The sequence below is a fragment of the Meriones unguiculatus genome (genome assembly GCF_030254825.1).
Source record: "Meriones unguiculatus strain TT.TT164.6M chromosome Y unlocalized genomic scaffold, Bangor_MerUng_6.1 ChrY_unordered_Scaffold_25, whole genome shotgun sequence".
Taxonomy (NCBI): Eukaryota; Metazoa; Chordata; class Mammalia; order Rodentia; family Muridae; genus Meriones; species Meriones unguiculatus.
In genome coordinates, this window is record NW_026843710.1 from 27,117,823 (window position 1) to 27,133,592 (window position 15,770).

The window sequence follows — 15,770 nt, forward strand, 5'->3', positions numbered from 1 at the left end:
TGAATTATTTTATTTGTTTCCAATTGATTGATTTCAGCCCTGAGTTTGATTATTTCCAGCCATCTACTCCTTCTTGGTTTGTCTGCTTCTTCTTTTTCTAGGGTTTTTAAGTGAGCCATTAGGGTGCTTGAATGAGCTGTCTCAAATTTCTTCTTGAAGGCACTTAGTGCTATGAACTTTCCTCTTAGCACTGCTTTCATTGTGTCCCACAGGTTCGGGTATATTGTGTCTTCATTTTCATTGATTTCTAGAAAGACTTTAATTTCTTACTTTATTTCTTCCCTGACCCAGCTGTCATTTAGTAACAAGTTGTTCAGTTTCCATGTGTGTGTAGGCTTTTTGTTATTTCTGTTATTGTTGAGATCCAGCTTTATTCCATGGTGATCAGACAAGATACATGGGATTATTTCAATCTTCTTGTATCTGTTGAGGCTTGCTTTGTGACCCACTATATGGTCTATTTCGGAGAAGGCTCCATGAGGTGCTGAGAAGAAGGTAAATTCTTTTGTGTTTGGGTGTAAAGTTCTGTAAATGTTTGTTAGGTCCATTTGATTCATGACCTCTGTCAGAGACATTGTTTCTTTGTTTAATTTCTGTTTGGTTGACCTGTATGTTGATCTTTAATCCACTTGGACTTTAGTTTTGTGCAGGGTGAAAATTATGCATTTGCATTTTTTCTACACATAGACATCCATTTAGACCAGCTCAATTTGTTGAAGATGCTATCTTTTTTCCATTGTATGGCACATATATATAATTTTTCTGGCAACTTTGTCAAATCTCAGGTATCCATAAGTGTATGGGTTTATTTCTGAGTCTTTTCTTTGGTTCCATTGATCCACCATTCTTTTTCTATGCTAGTGCCATGCAGTTTTTATTACTGTTGCTCTGTAATCAACCTTGAATTCAGGGGTGGAGATATCTCCAGAAAATCTTTTATTGTAGAGGATTGTTTTAGCAATTCTGGGTTTCTTGTTTTTCCATATGAATTTGAGAATTTTTCTTTCAACTTCTTTAAAAATTGTGTCGGTAATTTGATGGGAATTGAATTGAATCTTTAGATTGCTTTTGGTAATATGGCCATTTTTAGTATATTAATCCTGCCAAGCCATGAGAATGAGATATAATTCTATCTTCTGACATCTTCTTGTAATTCTTCACAGAGTTGAAATATTTTTCATAACTAGTCTTTGACTTGCTTGGTTATGGTCACACCAAGGTACTTTAAATTTTAGACCAAATACAAAAACACATCAAATATAGCATCCACTATTACCAAGAAATCTTTATCCCAAGTATGCAGGGGTGGTTTAATATATGGAAAACCATCAATGTGATCCACCATTTTTAAAAAAGGACAGAAAAAAACCCCACATAATTATCTTCTTAGATGCTGAAAAAGCATTTGACAAAATCCAACCTCCATTCATTTTTAAAGTATTGGACAGATCAGGGATACAAGGCACATATCTAAATATAGTAACATTGTGAGGTCATCATAGCATTGTGATGTCATAAAAGCATTGTGATGTCATAAAATTATTATGGATTTATAACACCATTATGATAGCATAAAAGCACTTATTGTCATCAAAGCATCGTGATGTCATAATAGCATTGTAATGGGTTAATACCATTGGGATATCATCATAGCATTGTGATGTAATGATAGCATTGTGACGTCATCTTAGCATTGTTATGTCACAATACCATTGTGATATCATCTTAGCATTGTTATGTCATAATACTAGTTTGAAGTCACATTAGCATTGTGATGTATAATACCATTGTGTTGTCATATTTTGATGTCATAATACCATTTTGATTTCTTCATAGCATTGAGAGGTCATACTTTTGCATAATAGCATTGTTATATCATAATAATGTTGTGATTTTTATAATTACCTTGTGATGTCATAAAACTGTCTTATTGTAATAGTATTGAGAAATGGGACCATCCCCAATTAGAAAGAAAAACAACTGGACCTTGAATAAGGGCCAGCTAAGAAAGAAGAACAAGTCAGGCGATTTAGGCCCGCTATGGGAAAAGAGGGGAGGACTGTCCTTGGAGCTGTGAGCTCCCCACTACAGCTGCCAGCCGCATAACTGCTATCTTTTCTGCTGACTAATCAATGTAAAGGCCTGATTTTTTAGGAATAAAAATTCTGTGCTTAGTGTGCTCAGGTGACGACCCCCATCGTGATCGGAATAAACTGCCTCTTGCTTTTGCATTGAACTGCGTTCTGTGAGTCTCTTTGGGGGAGGGATCAGTACAGACCCTGCACTGGGAGTGCAGGTTTTGCAGTATTATGATGTTTTTATATCATTATGATGTCAAAATTCCATTTTAATGTTATACCAAAATTATGTCATAATAGCATTGAGGTGTCATACAATTGTAATGTCATAATAACATTGTGATGTCATAACATTGTGATATCATCATAGCATTGAGATATCATATCTTTTCTGGACTCCACAAAGACAGAGTAAGCAAGTCGAAAATCTTTTCTCCTTCACATATGTTTGTCAAATATTCTGAGCCAGAAGGCTGAAGATGATGCTCCAACATTACAAACATTTAGGGGTGACTGTTTTGGCAACAAATTGTTTCTGTCATTTTTTTTTTTATTTTTAGTAAGCTGCTAACATTCACTTCCTATTTACTCCAGTAACTATTTTTATTTCTTCACAAGTCTGTGATAGGTTAAGACCAAATAGGTACAGTGCCACAGAAAAGCTTAAGTTGTTTAGAAATTAAGAAATGCTTTCATATAGGTAATACCAATCAGGATAAAAGTTAATTTAGGTAAAGAACTCTAAACTTGTCAAGATAGATAGGATAATCGGATACTTTCTCCTAAGTTGCTAAATATACATGGACTGGACATTGCACATGTAGATTTTACCTAATAGTTTTCATAATTATTATTGTATTGAAATAAAAGCAACCTTTTATTGGACTTAAAGGGAGAAATGTTCGTAAAATGTTCTTTTGAAATGTTATAAAACTTATTCTTGTTCCTTCAAATGCTGATTTCTTTCTCTGCCCAACTCACTGGTTTCAATCCGGATCTTGCATTGTGATAATTATTCATTGTGATAATTATTGAATCCTGTTTCAACTTTGTGTAAACAGGCCAAAATAAAGCAATAGATACAATGTTGAGCAACAAGAGGAGATGAGCCAGTGGACAGGAAAGACGTGAAGAACTGGAGTGCAAGAAATGAGTGGGAGGAAAAAAGGGCATGGGTAGTGTTAGGAGAGCCAAGCTGGGAGGGGAACTAGGAACTATGTGGAGAATGAACCAGACCTCCTAAGGTTTCACAAAAAAGTAATTAAAATGGGCAAAATCTAAATGTTAGGAAACTATGAGGGTTTTGAGGTTTAGGAGGGAGTAACTATTGGCCATCATTGTGTTGTAGGATAACTAAATATAACCTAATCTGTATGGTGATTTGGTTATATAGCTCTATATGATTAAAAACTTTACAAGAAGATATATCAAAAGTAAATATTAGTTGACACATACAGCAAATATGTCATACAATTGTGATGTCATAATAGCATTGTAAGTTATAATAGCATTGTTATGTCATAATAGCATTGAGATGTCATGACACCATTTTGAAATCATAATAACATTGAGATGTTATACCACTGTGATTTCATCATAGCATTGTGTTGTCATTTCATTGAGCATACTAGTATTGTGATGTCATATAAGCATTTTGATGTCATAATTCCACTGTGATATCATAAGACAATCATGTCGTAATAGCATTCTGATGTAATCTGATACATCAGATTTAGGTGACCATAGCATTGTGATGTCATATCATTGTTAAGGCATAATAGTATTGTGATGTTATATTACTATTGTGAAGTTATAATAGCATTGTGAGTTAATAATAATAATGTGATATCATAATAGCATTTTGATGTCATAACCCCATTGTGATGTCATTATCGCATTGTTATATTATCATAGCATTGTGATTTAACGTAAGATTGTTGGTATAATGACCTTTTGAAATGTATACACCTTACCATTGTTCATTCATACGCTGATTTCTACCCTCCCCACTCTCTGGTTTCAATCCAGATATTGCATTGTTATTTTTATTCTATGCACCCTGTCTCAACTTTGTGTAAACTAGTCAAAATAAAGCCACTAGCCATAATTTTGAGCAAAGAGAGGAGATGAGCCAGATGACAGGAAAGAAGGGAGGACCTCAAATGCAGGAAATGAGTGGAAGAATAAAATGGAGAGAGTGGAGCTAGGAGAGCCAAGCTGGGAGGGAACTAGGAAATACATGGAGAATGATATCATACCATGTGAGGTCATAATAACATTGTGATGTCATCAAATCACTGTAATGTCATAATACCATTGTTATGTCAAAATTCCATTTTGCTATCATACCAGGCGATTTTATTACTAACTCTTGAAAGAAATATATGACACTATTCCTGATCTAAGAATCTTAGACATGAACTTTCATTGCTGGGTTGTTTGCTATCCACTGCCCAGACTGAGGTACATAGTGCTGCACAGGCTTTCTCTCAAGCAAGCTGTGTCCTACTCAGTAGTGAATGAAGAACCCTCCTGGTCTTGGAGTTTACAGTTATACCTGGGCCTTCAAGACAGAGAATTGGCTCCATGCTATATACCTAGGACACAAGAGCAACTGTGTTTCCTTCAGTGGTGCTCCAGAAAAATCCTCTAAACGTAGTGTTAGTGCAAGGACTGCTTGTTCAGCAGAATCTTTTTTCCATTTTCAAAGTCATTGTATAAGTTGTCAACATACTATTTTTCTGATTATATGGGAATATCATAAAATATACAATATACTCCTTTTCCATTGCTTCCAAGTTCAAGTTCATAACCACGTGTCACACTAGTTTTGTTTTATTGTTTAAAATACACCATTTCAAGTATATGTTGTTCATATACTCATTGGAACATGATGAGAGTCTCAGTCCAAGTCCCTTAAAGAAAACTGAGTTCAACTTTGCTGCACCCTGCAACCACCTCCAAGAAGTCATTAGTCCTGAAGAGATCTATACTTTCTCCCCTTTATCACAGTTTTTCTGGTGTACTTATTTATTACCATTTGTTCACTCTGTATCACTTCTGCTGCCCCTCTGTCTTCTAATTCCAGTCCCACCCACCCTCCTTCTTCTGAGCCTATGCCCTTTCTCTAGTTCCCTGATAGAGGGATTCCTCCTTCCCCTTCTATATGACTAACTACCTTATCAGGTCTCATCATCAAGGCTGGTTGCATCATCTTCCTCTGCAGCCTGATTCTCAGGACATTGTTCTTGTGTCCTCAATTCCTTCTACTTATGACACTCTTTCTGCCTCCTCTCCTGCAGGCTTCCCAGAGATCTGAGGGGAGGGAGAATTTCATATGGAAATGCCATTTAGAGCTGGGTGTTTTAAAGTCTCTCTCTGTATAATATCAGGTTGTGGGTCTCTGTATGGAATCCCATCTCTGTGGATCCAAGAATATGTCACTGATCTATTACTTGAGGGTAGAGAGCAACATATTTTAATAACTATGTCTCGATTCCTTGAAAATTCTCTTACATGCCATGGCCCAACAAACTAATTAATTGTCACCCAATCCTCCCAGTTGAAGACTGGTTTGACTACAATAGATGGCCTACTGGAACTTTATTCTTCACTATAAGGAATCCTCCTAATAAGTGAATACTTATTTTATTTGTCTTTCTATATTTTAGTTACTTCACCCAGGATGATTTTTCATGGTTCCACCCATTTGCCTAACAATATCACGAGGTGATTTTCTTAGCTGAATAATACTCTGTTATGGAAATATTCCACAATTTTCCCAAAGGAGATTGTTAGTCCTCTTCTTCAGTTCTTGGAAGTTTCTAGGATTTTAATCATTGTATTTAATGAAAAACTTTAAGGTTAACAATGTTCTTTTAGCCTTGAACTCCCTCCGTGTTCTTCTACTTCTTGATGATTTGAATTGCAATGTCTCCTTGGAGCCCATCCATTTACATATTTAGTTCCAAGTAAGCAAATGTCAGGGAAGGTTTATAAGTTATGGTCTTGTTACATAATATAATTCCTATTTGAGTAATATTAGAGGAAGTTGTGCTTTGCAATTGATATGCCAATGAAAGTGAATAGAGAGAATGCAGTCTCTGTTTCTAGGTCTATGTCACATTGATTGTTTCTGTCAGTCTCACACTCTGTATTTTTTAATCTGTCTCTATCTTTCTATCTCTGTCTACATCTCTTTGCCTGCTGCTTGTGGAATGAAAAGCTCTCAGTTCTGCTCAAGGACTTCAAAAAGGTGACTACTTGCTGATGAGACATCATGGATGATCTCTGTAAAAAATATGAGCAAAGTCCCAATTAAATGCTTGTTTTCAAAGACATGCCTTGGTCATGGAGAATTTTCACAATAAGTAATTCACTGACTGAGGACCTCTCTTTGCATTTAACAAATAATAATGTAATCTATCATAATGTGAAAGTCACATGTCAAGGACAAGTGACTTTATTAATGACTACTTGAAAGAAATATGTGACACTTTTTCTGAACTAATAGTCTTGGACACAGGAACTGTCATCTCTGGGTTCTGTTCTTTCAGCTGCCCAGATTGAGGCACGTAGGGCTGCTCAGACTTTCTCTCAAGCTTATTTTCTGCTTGACCCTTCTATTTATTTATTTATTTATTTATTTATTTATTTATTTTTTCAATGCAGTTTATTCAGGAACCTTGAACAATCATCTGACCCTGGGGAAAGCCAGCCCACAGCTTAAATAGCCTCTGGGTAGCCAACCCCAGCGTGCCACGTGGGCAATGCAGATAGGTCCACATACATGGAAGCAAGCCAGATCCTCAGCCTTAGCCAAATGTGGAATTGTTCATGACAGAGAGCACTCACCATCGGGAAGGTGGAAGGCGGATACCAGCTCCATCTTTAAGGCATAGCATTCCGCAGCTCTCTACAGTTCCCCCTTTTTGTTTTAGACACATCAGGCAAGAGTAGAGGTCTGATCTCTGATATTAGAAATAAATTGGGACTTTGTACTGATGTTCATTTAGGTGTCATCTACCCAAAGAGCATCAGACCTGTCCGATACCTTTTTCTCAGAGGCGGGACCTGGGGCATCAACCTGCATGCAATCAGACATGCTCTTCTCTGGGTCCAAAGAAGCTGACCCTGAGTGTAGTGCTTAGCCTCGCATCCTGAGCATAACATTTTAGCTTTTTATGGTAGCCAACCATGCTTGGGGAGACTGTCCTGCTTCAATGACTGTAAAGGCCTCAATGATCATGGCTGCATTACGCTGTTGTGAGACTCTAATCTTGCATATATACCACAGGCAAACCAAGGAGACCAACACCAGAAGGCCTGCTAACGCTCCCATGCCCGCCCATTCCTTCAGATGATTCATGGCTGCAGCAATCCATGATGATAATCCTGTGGCTAGTCCTGCTTCCACTCTGGTAGAATTTACTGTGACAATGGCCACTCTCAGCTGCTCCATCGTAGTATCGAATTCTCCAGTCCAATTACCTAAAATATAGCTCGACAATTGTTTAGACAGATTTGCAGCACAGGAAAAATTCTCATGTTATATGCTAGTGACTCAAAGTCCAGCATATTTTCATTGACAGCCAAGTTGAGCGATTTGCCATAGGGTATCAATTTGCTCCTGCACGAGGTCAATCCTCTGATTGAATACCATCAAGCTTCCTTTTAGTTGAGCATTAATTCCTTTTTGTACAACTAAGGCATGAGCTACATTGGCTAAAAGATTATTCAGGGTCTGAGCAGTCTGCACAGTATGACTCATGGCTAATGCCCCTGTGGTAGCTCCAACAGCCGCCAATGAGATGGCAGTAACAATGGTGGCTGTAGTTCCAAGATCCCTTTTCTGTCTGAAGAGAGTCATAGCGTGAGGGGCATCAAAGGGCACAGGCACCCAGTGAGGCATGCGAGTATCCAGGGCATACCTAAATTTACTAGCATTCCAGCATTGGGCAAAAAAGCAAGTATCATTACCACAATTACTTGGCTCTATCTGGCTAATAATGAATAAAAATGGGGGATATAAACAAACAGGTGTGGGCTTCTAGGAAATATTATGAGAAGCCTTAACCCCCTCGTTGGAACATCCTGCATCAGTTCTAGAACAAGCAGTGGTTGTGTCCGAGGTCTGAGTAGGTTCAGGAGACCATTGTCCCAGGGGCGAGACATGCTCCATGCCAATTGATTACTCTGGGGGGAGCAGCCTTACCAGGCCATAGTAGAGGACAATGCAGCCACTTTTGATGTGAACTGATAGACTAAGATCAGAAAGGAGAGGAGAACCTCCCCTATCAGTGGACTTGGGGAGTGGCATGCAAGCAGAGGGAGGAGGGATGGTGGGGTTGGGAGGGGAGGAAGGAGGGGGCTACGGGGTGATGCAGAATGAATAAAGTGTAATTGATGAAAAATTTTAAAAAAAGGGAAAAAATAATTTAAGAACCTTAAATGACTTTCAAAAGTGGAGGAAAACATGGAGTTAGTCAATTGCTTGGCCCTTTTAATAAATGGCTTTTGAAACTCTAACTGGCTTTCACATTTTGCATGACATCATTCTGCCTCTCACTAATCAACACCTGTAAAAATCTTGAGGTTTCCATGGAGATGAGTAAATAAACTTTGCTCAATGTCCAGCATTGCTGATCCTGTATACATGTGACATTTTCTTGTGAAACCCAACATGCTTTTATCTCATTACTTTTTCCAGACCCCACACATTTACTTCTGTTACCTCTATGACAATGTCAGGTAGGAAATGAAACTTTATTTTTTTATTTAATTGGACAGCTTCCTAAGTAGGGAATATTCAAAGTGAAGTGGGATTAAGAGGAATGTGCCAAATAACAAGGTGGTCTCCTACTGTGGTCTTGGATCTCAAATTTTCTACATTGTGACTGTGAACTGAGTATTTACTGGCATACTACATGTACTTTTCCATTCTTATTGATATAATAGTATGGTAGGGTCTAGGGTTCCCTGGAGCATTGAGTCTTGAAGAGCAAGGGAAAGAGAAGGAAAACGGACAATCCCTGGGACTTGTTTGGCTGAAAAAAGAGAAAAGATCCTGTATGTAAAAGGAGAATTAAGAAGCAATAAACTATTTAACAGCTAGTGCTGTTCCACACTAGTGCTGGCAACCCTCTGTGAGTAGGGTTGCCTTGTCTGACCTGGTTGGAGAGGGCATCTCTGTTCTATTCAGTGGTCAGTCCTGGTCTGGAGGTTTGCATTTAAAAATGTTCCTTCGATGCAGGTAAATGGGACCATGTTAAATGCCTAGGACTCAAGAGCAGCTGGGTTTTCTGCTGTGGTCCTTCAGACAAGCCCTCTAAACATAGTGTTAGTGCCAGGACTTCAAGGTTAGTGGTGTCACCTGAGCTCATGAGTTCTGAGGTAGCTGGGTAAAGACTACTTCATAGCTACATGGCTGAGATTCTCTGCTACAAAATGAGTTTCTAGAAAGCATGCCTTTCAAAGTCATACTCTGCCCTCCTTTACTGGATTTTTTTCTCCATGTTAAAAGTCATTGTAAAATTAATCTACATATTATTTTTACTGATTATGTGGAAATTTCATATAATATACATTACACTTCTTTCCATTGCTCATGGGTTCAAATTCCTACCAATGTGTCACACTATTATTTTTTCTTTAAAATACATCAACTGAAGTATATGTTCTTTATCTACTCATTGGAACATGATCAGAGTCTCACTGCCAAATCCCTTAGAGAAAACAGTTCATCTTCACTGCACCCTGACACAACCAACAAGAAGAAGCCATCAGTCCTTAAGAGTTCTATACTTTGTACAGATGTTCATTTAGGTGTCATCCACCCAAAGAGCATCAGACCCGTCCGATACCTTTTTCTCAGAGGCAGGACCTGGGGCATCAACCCGCATCAATCCGACATGCTCTTCTCTGGGTCCAAAGCGGCTGACCCTGAGTGCAGTGCTTAGCCTCGCATCCTGAGCGTATCATTTTAGTTTTTTATGGTATCCCACCTAAATGAACATCTGTACAAAGTCCCAATTTATTTCTAATATCAGAGATCAGACCTCTACTCTTGCCTGATGCGTCTAAAACAAAAAGGGGGAACTGTAGAGAGCTGCGGAATGCTATGCCTTAAAGATGGAGCTGGTTTCTGCCTTCCACCTTCCCGATGGTGAGTGCTCTCTGTCATGAACAATTCCACATTTGGCTAAGGCTGAGGATCTGGCTTGCTTCCATGTATGTGGACCTATCTGCATTGCCCCCGTGGCACGCCTGGGTTGGCTACCCAGAGGCTATTTAAGCTGTGGGCTGGCTTTCCCCGGGGTCCGAGGATTGTTCAATGTTCCTGAATAAACTGCATTGAAAAAAAAAAAAAAAAGAAAAAAAAAGAGTTCTATACTTCATCACCTTGATCACAGATTTTCTTATTATTTACTTATTATAATTTGTTCACTTTGTATCCCCTCTGATGCCCACTCCTGCTTCTCCTTCCATTTCCACCCACCCTCCTTCTTCTATCCCTATGACCTTTCTCTAATTCCCTGATAGGGGAGATTTTCCTGCATCTTTTATCTGACCCTAACTTATCAGGTCTCACCAAGGCTGATGGTGTTATCTTCCTCTGAGGCCTCATTCTCTGGGCATTGTTCACCTTGTGTCTCAATTCCCTCTACTTATCACACTCTTCCTACCTCCTCTCCTGCAGGTTTTCCAGAACTCTGAGGGGAGGGAGGATTTCATAGGAAAATCCCATTTAGGGCTGAGTATTTTAATGTCTCTCTCTCTCTCTCTCTCTGCAAATATCGGACTGTGGGTCTTTGTATGAAATCCCATTTGATGTAGAAGGAAGCCTCATTCTGGATTCAAGAATATGGCATTGATCTATCAGTTGAGGGCAGAGAAAACATATTTTAACAACGAGAGCCTCAGTATCTTAAAATTTGCCTTGGATACCCTGGCTCAACAACTCAATTAACTGCAACCCAATCCCTTAAGTGGAAGCCTGGTTTGGTCACAAACTATGGCCTATTGCAACTTTATCCTCCACTATTTGGAGACCTTGAACTAAATGAATACATACCATATTTGTCTTTCTACATTTACTTACTTTACCCAGGATGATTTTTGCTGGTTCCCTCTATTTGCCTGAAAATATAGTGATGTCATTTTCTTAGCTGAAGAATACTCCGTTCTAGAAATATTCCACATTATCCCCAAAGCAAATTGTCAGTCCTTTAGTTCTTTAGACCTAGGAAGTTTATAGGAATTTAATTATTGTATTGAATGACAAAATAGCAAGATAGCAATGTTCTTTTAGCCTAAATTCCCTCCATCTTTTTTCACTTCCTGGTGATTTGAATTGCACTATCCCCTTGAAGCTCTGTATTATATGTGGAATTCCCAGTGAGGCCAAGTCTGGGACTGGTTAAGAGTTATGGCCATTTTAGATAATGTAATTCCTAATAGAGTTATATTATAGGAGGGTGTGCTTTGAGGTTGATATGCCAATGATAGTAACCATACATAATTGAGTATCTGTCTCTCGGGCTCTGTCACTTTATATCTTGACTTTTATCAGTCTTGGTCTCTCTATTTCTGAATCTGTCTCTCTAGCACTTTCTATCTCTGTCTACATTTCTCTGCCTGCTGATGATGATATGAGAATCTCTCAGTTCTGCTGAAGGACTAAAACAAGATAATTACTTGCTGACATGACATCCTGAATGATCTCTGTAAAAATATAAGCAAGGTCCCAATTAAATACTTTTTGTTCAAAGATTTGCCTTGGTCAGTGAGCATTTTAACAGTAAGTAATTTACTGAGGACATATCTGTGCTTTTAACAAATAATAATGAAATCTGTGATAATGTGAAAGTCACATGTCAAGGACAAGATAATTTATTAGTGACCACTTGAAAGAAATATGTGACACTTTTTCTGAACTAAGAGTCTAGGACACCAGAATAGTCATCTCTGTGTTGTGTGATTCAGCTCCCCAAATTGAGTCATACAGGGCTGATCAGCCTTTCTCTCTACATTGTTGTTGCCCTTTAATAACTGGCTCTTGAAATTGTCACTTTCTTTCCTCTGTTTCATGACTTCATTCTTGCTCTCAGCCAATCATCACCTGAGAGAATCTTGAGGTTTCCATGAAAATGAGTAAAGAAACTTTCCTCAGTGTCCAGTATATGTGATCCTGTGTACACATGACTTTTTCTTGTGATACTGAACAAGCCTTTATCTCATCCCTTTATCCAGATCCTACACCTTTACTCCTGTTTACCTCTGTGACAATGTCAGGTAGAAAATGAAACTTTATTATTTATTTAATTGGACAGCTTCCTAAGTAGGAAAGTTTCAAAGTGATGTGGGATTAAGGGGGATGTACTAAATGACAAAGCGGTCTCCTGCTGTTGTCTTGGTCCTGAAATATTCTAGGTTGTGATTTTGAACGGAGCAGTTACTTGTATCCTCACTAAATGTACTTTCACATTCCTATTGTTATAATAGGCTTGCTGGGCCTAGGGTTCCCTGTGTTATTGAGTCTTTAAGTGCAAAGAAAAGAGAAGGAAATGGGGTAATTCCTGTGACTGTTTGGGTGAAACAGAGAATGATCGGTTAGTGTAAAAAGAGAAGTAAGGGGAAATAAACTATTTGACATCTGGTATTGTTCCACAGTAGTGTTAGCAACCTTGTATGAGCAGGATTGCCTTGGCTGATCTGATTGAATATGAAGCTGTGTCCTATTCATTGGTCAATTCCCTCTACCTATGACACTCTTCCTGCCTCCTCTCCTGAAGTCTTCCCAGAACTCTGAGGGAATGGAGAATTTCATAATCAAATCCCATTTAGGGTTGTTGTTTTAAGGTTTCTCTCCACATAATATCGGACTGTGGTTCTCTATGCATTCACATTTGATGCAGAAAGAAGCATCTTTCTGTAAACAAGAACATGGCCCTGATCTATCAGTTGAGGGCAGAGAAAAACCAACAGCCTGGGTTCCTTAAAAATTTCCATAGCATGCCCTGGCCCAACAACTCAATTAACTGCCACCCAATACCCCTAGTTGAAAACTGGCTTGGTCATAATAGAGTTCTCATTGGAACTTTATCCCCCACTATTAGGAAACTGCCTAAGAAGTGAATACATACATATTCAGCTTTCAACATTTTAGTTATTTCACGCAGGATGAATTTTTTTCTGGTTCCATCCATTTGCCTGATGTATCATGATGTAATTTTCTTAGCTGTATGATACTCCATTATGGGAATGATCCACATTTTTCCCAAGCTGGAGAATGTCAGTCCCTTTATTTAGAACTTCAAAGTTTCTGGGACTTTAATCATTGTATTGAATGACAAACTATTTGTATAACTATGTTCTTTTAGCCTAGATGTCCCTCCATCTCCTTCCACTTCCTGGGCATTTGAATTGCAGTGTCTCCCTGAAGCTCATCTATTTACAGGATTAATCCACAGTGAGGAAATGTATGGGAAAGGTTAGATGGTATGGCTTTGTTAGATAATGTAATTCCTATTGGAATTATAGGATGGTGTGCTTTGAGGTTGATATGCTAATGAAAGTATCCAGACATAATTGTATCTCTCTCTCTGGGTTCCTGTCACTTTATATTTCTGTTTTTGTCAGTCTTGGTCTCTATTTCTGAATTGGTCTCTCTTTTTCTCCCTGCTTGACATTTGTGGTACAGTATGAAAATCTCTCTCAGTTCTGCTGAAGGACTACAACAAATGAGAGCTTGCTGAAATAACCTCATGGAAGGTCCCTGTCAAAATATAAGCAAGGTCCAAATTAAACACTTTTTGTACAGAGTTGCCTTGATCAGGGAGCATTTTCACAGTAAGTAGTTCATTGACTGAGGACATATATGTGCACTTAACAAATATTGATAGAATCTGTGAAAATATGAAAGTCACATATTAAGGACACATGACTTTATTAATGACCACTTGAAAAAATATGTGACAATTTTCCTGAACTAGGAGTCTTGGACACAGGAGCTGTCATCTTTGGTTTGATTTTTTAGCTGCCCAGATTGAGGCATGTAGGGCTAACCACCCTTTCACTCCAGCAGGCTGTCTACATGGCCCTTTTAAAAACTGGCTCCTGAAACTCTTACTGGATTTCCCCTGTTTCATCATTCTGCCTGTCAGCCAATCAGCACCTGAGAAAATCTTAAGGTTTCCATGGGGATGAGAAAACAATCATTCCTCAGTCTCCTGTATATCTGATCCTGTGCACATATGACTTTTTCTTGTGAAAACCATCAAACATTTATTTCATCCTTATTTTCAAGTCCCACACCTATACTCCTGTTTACCTCTGTGACAGAGTTGAGTATGAAATGGAAATTTAATGTTTAATTGGGCAGCTTCCTATGTAGGGAACTTCAAGGTGATGTGGGATTAAGGGGAATGTACCAAATGACAAGGTGGTCTCCTACTGTGGTCTTGGATCTCAAATTTCCTACTTTGTGACTTTGAACTGAGCATTTACTCACATCTTCACTAAATGTACCTTCACATTCTTAATGATATATAATCTGGAAGGGTATAGGCTTCCCTGGGGTATTGAGTATTTAAGAGAGGGAAAAAGATAAGGAGACCAGACAATTCCTGGGACTGGTTTGGCTGAAACAGAGAAAGATTGTTAAGTGTAAATGGAGAACTGAGGGGTAATAAACTATTTGACAGATGGTGCTCCTAAAAAGTAAATACATACTATATTTTCCATCTGCATTGTATTTACTTCACCCAGGATGATTTTTCCTGGTTCCATCCATTTGCCAGAAAATATCATGATGTCATTTTCTTAGCTGAATAATTCTTCATATGGAAATATTCCATATTTTTCCCAAAGGTGTTTGTCAGACCTGTAATTTAGTTTATTAAAGTTGCCAGGCCCTTAATCATTGCACTGAATGCAAACTTTCAGAATGACTATGTTCTTTTAGCCGAGAAATCTCTCCATCTTCTTCCATTTACTGTTGTTTTGAATTACAATGTGTCCTTGAAACCCATCTATTTACATGTGGAGTCCCCAATGAGGAAATGTCCGGGATGTTTAGGAGTTAAGGCATTGTTTCATAATATAATTGGTTTGGTTTCCCTAATTTCTTTTCAGCCCTATTATTTTTGTATGCAAGATAGGAAATACTGTTTTGCTGTTGTTGTTTTGTTTTTTAGTTAATTTTGTATGCAGCCATGTTGCTGAAGTTGTTTATCAGCTGTAGGATTTTGCTGGTAGAATTTTTGAGCTCACTCAGGTATACTATCATATCATCCACAAATAGTGATAGTTTGACTTCTTCCTTTCTGATTTCTATCCCCTTAATCTCTTTCAATCTTTTTATTTCTCCAGCAAGTACTTCCAGAACTATTTTGAAGAGATATGGAGAGAGTGGGCAGCCATTCCTTGTCCCTGATTTCTGTGGAACTGCTTTATGTTTTTCTCTGTGTAGATTGATGTAGGATATAAGCATGCTGGATATTGCCTTTACTATATTTAGATATGTGCCTTGTATTCTGATCTCTCTAACACGTTGAACATGAATGGATATTGTGTTTGTCAAATGCTTGATCAACATCTAAGGAGATTATGATGTGTTTTTTTCTTTCATTTTTTAATATGGTGTATCACATTGATGGATTTATTTATATAGTACCACCACTGCATACCTGG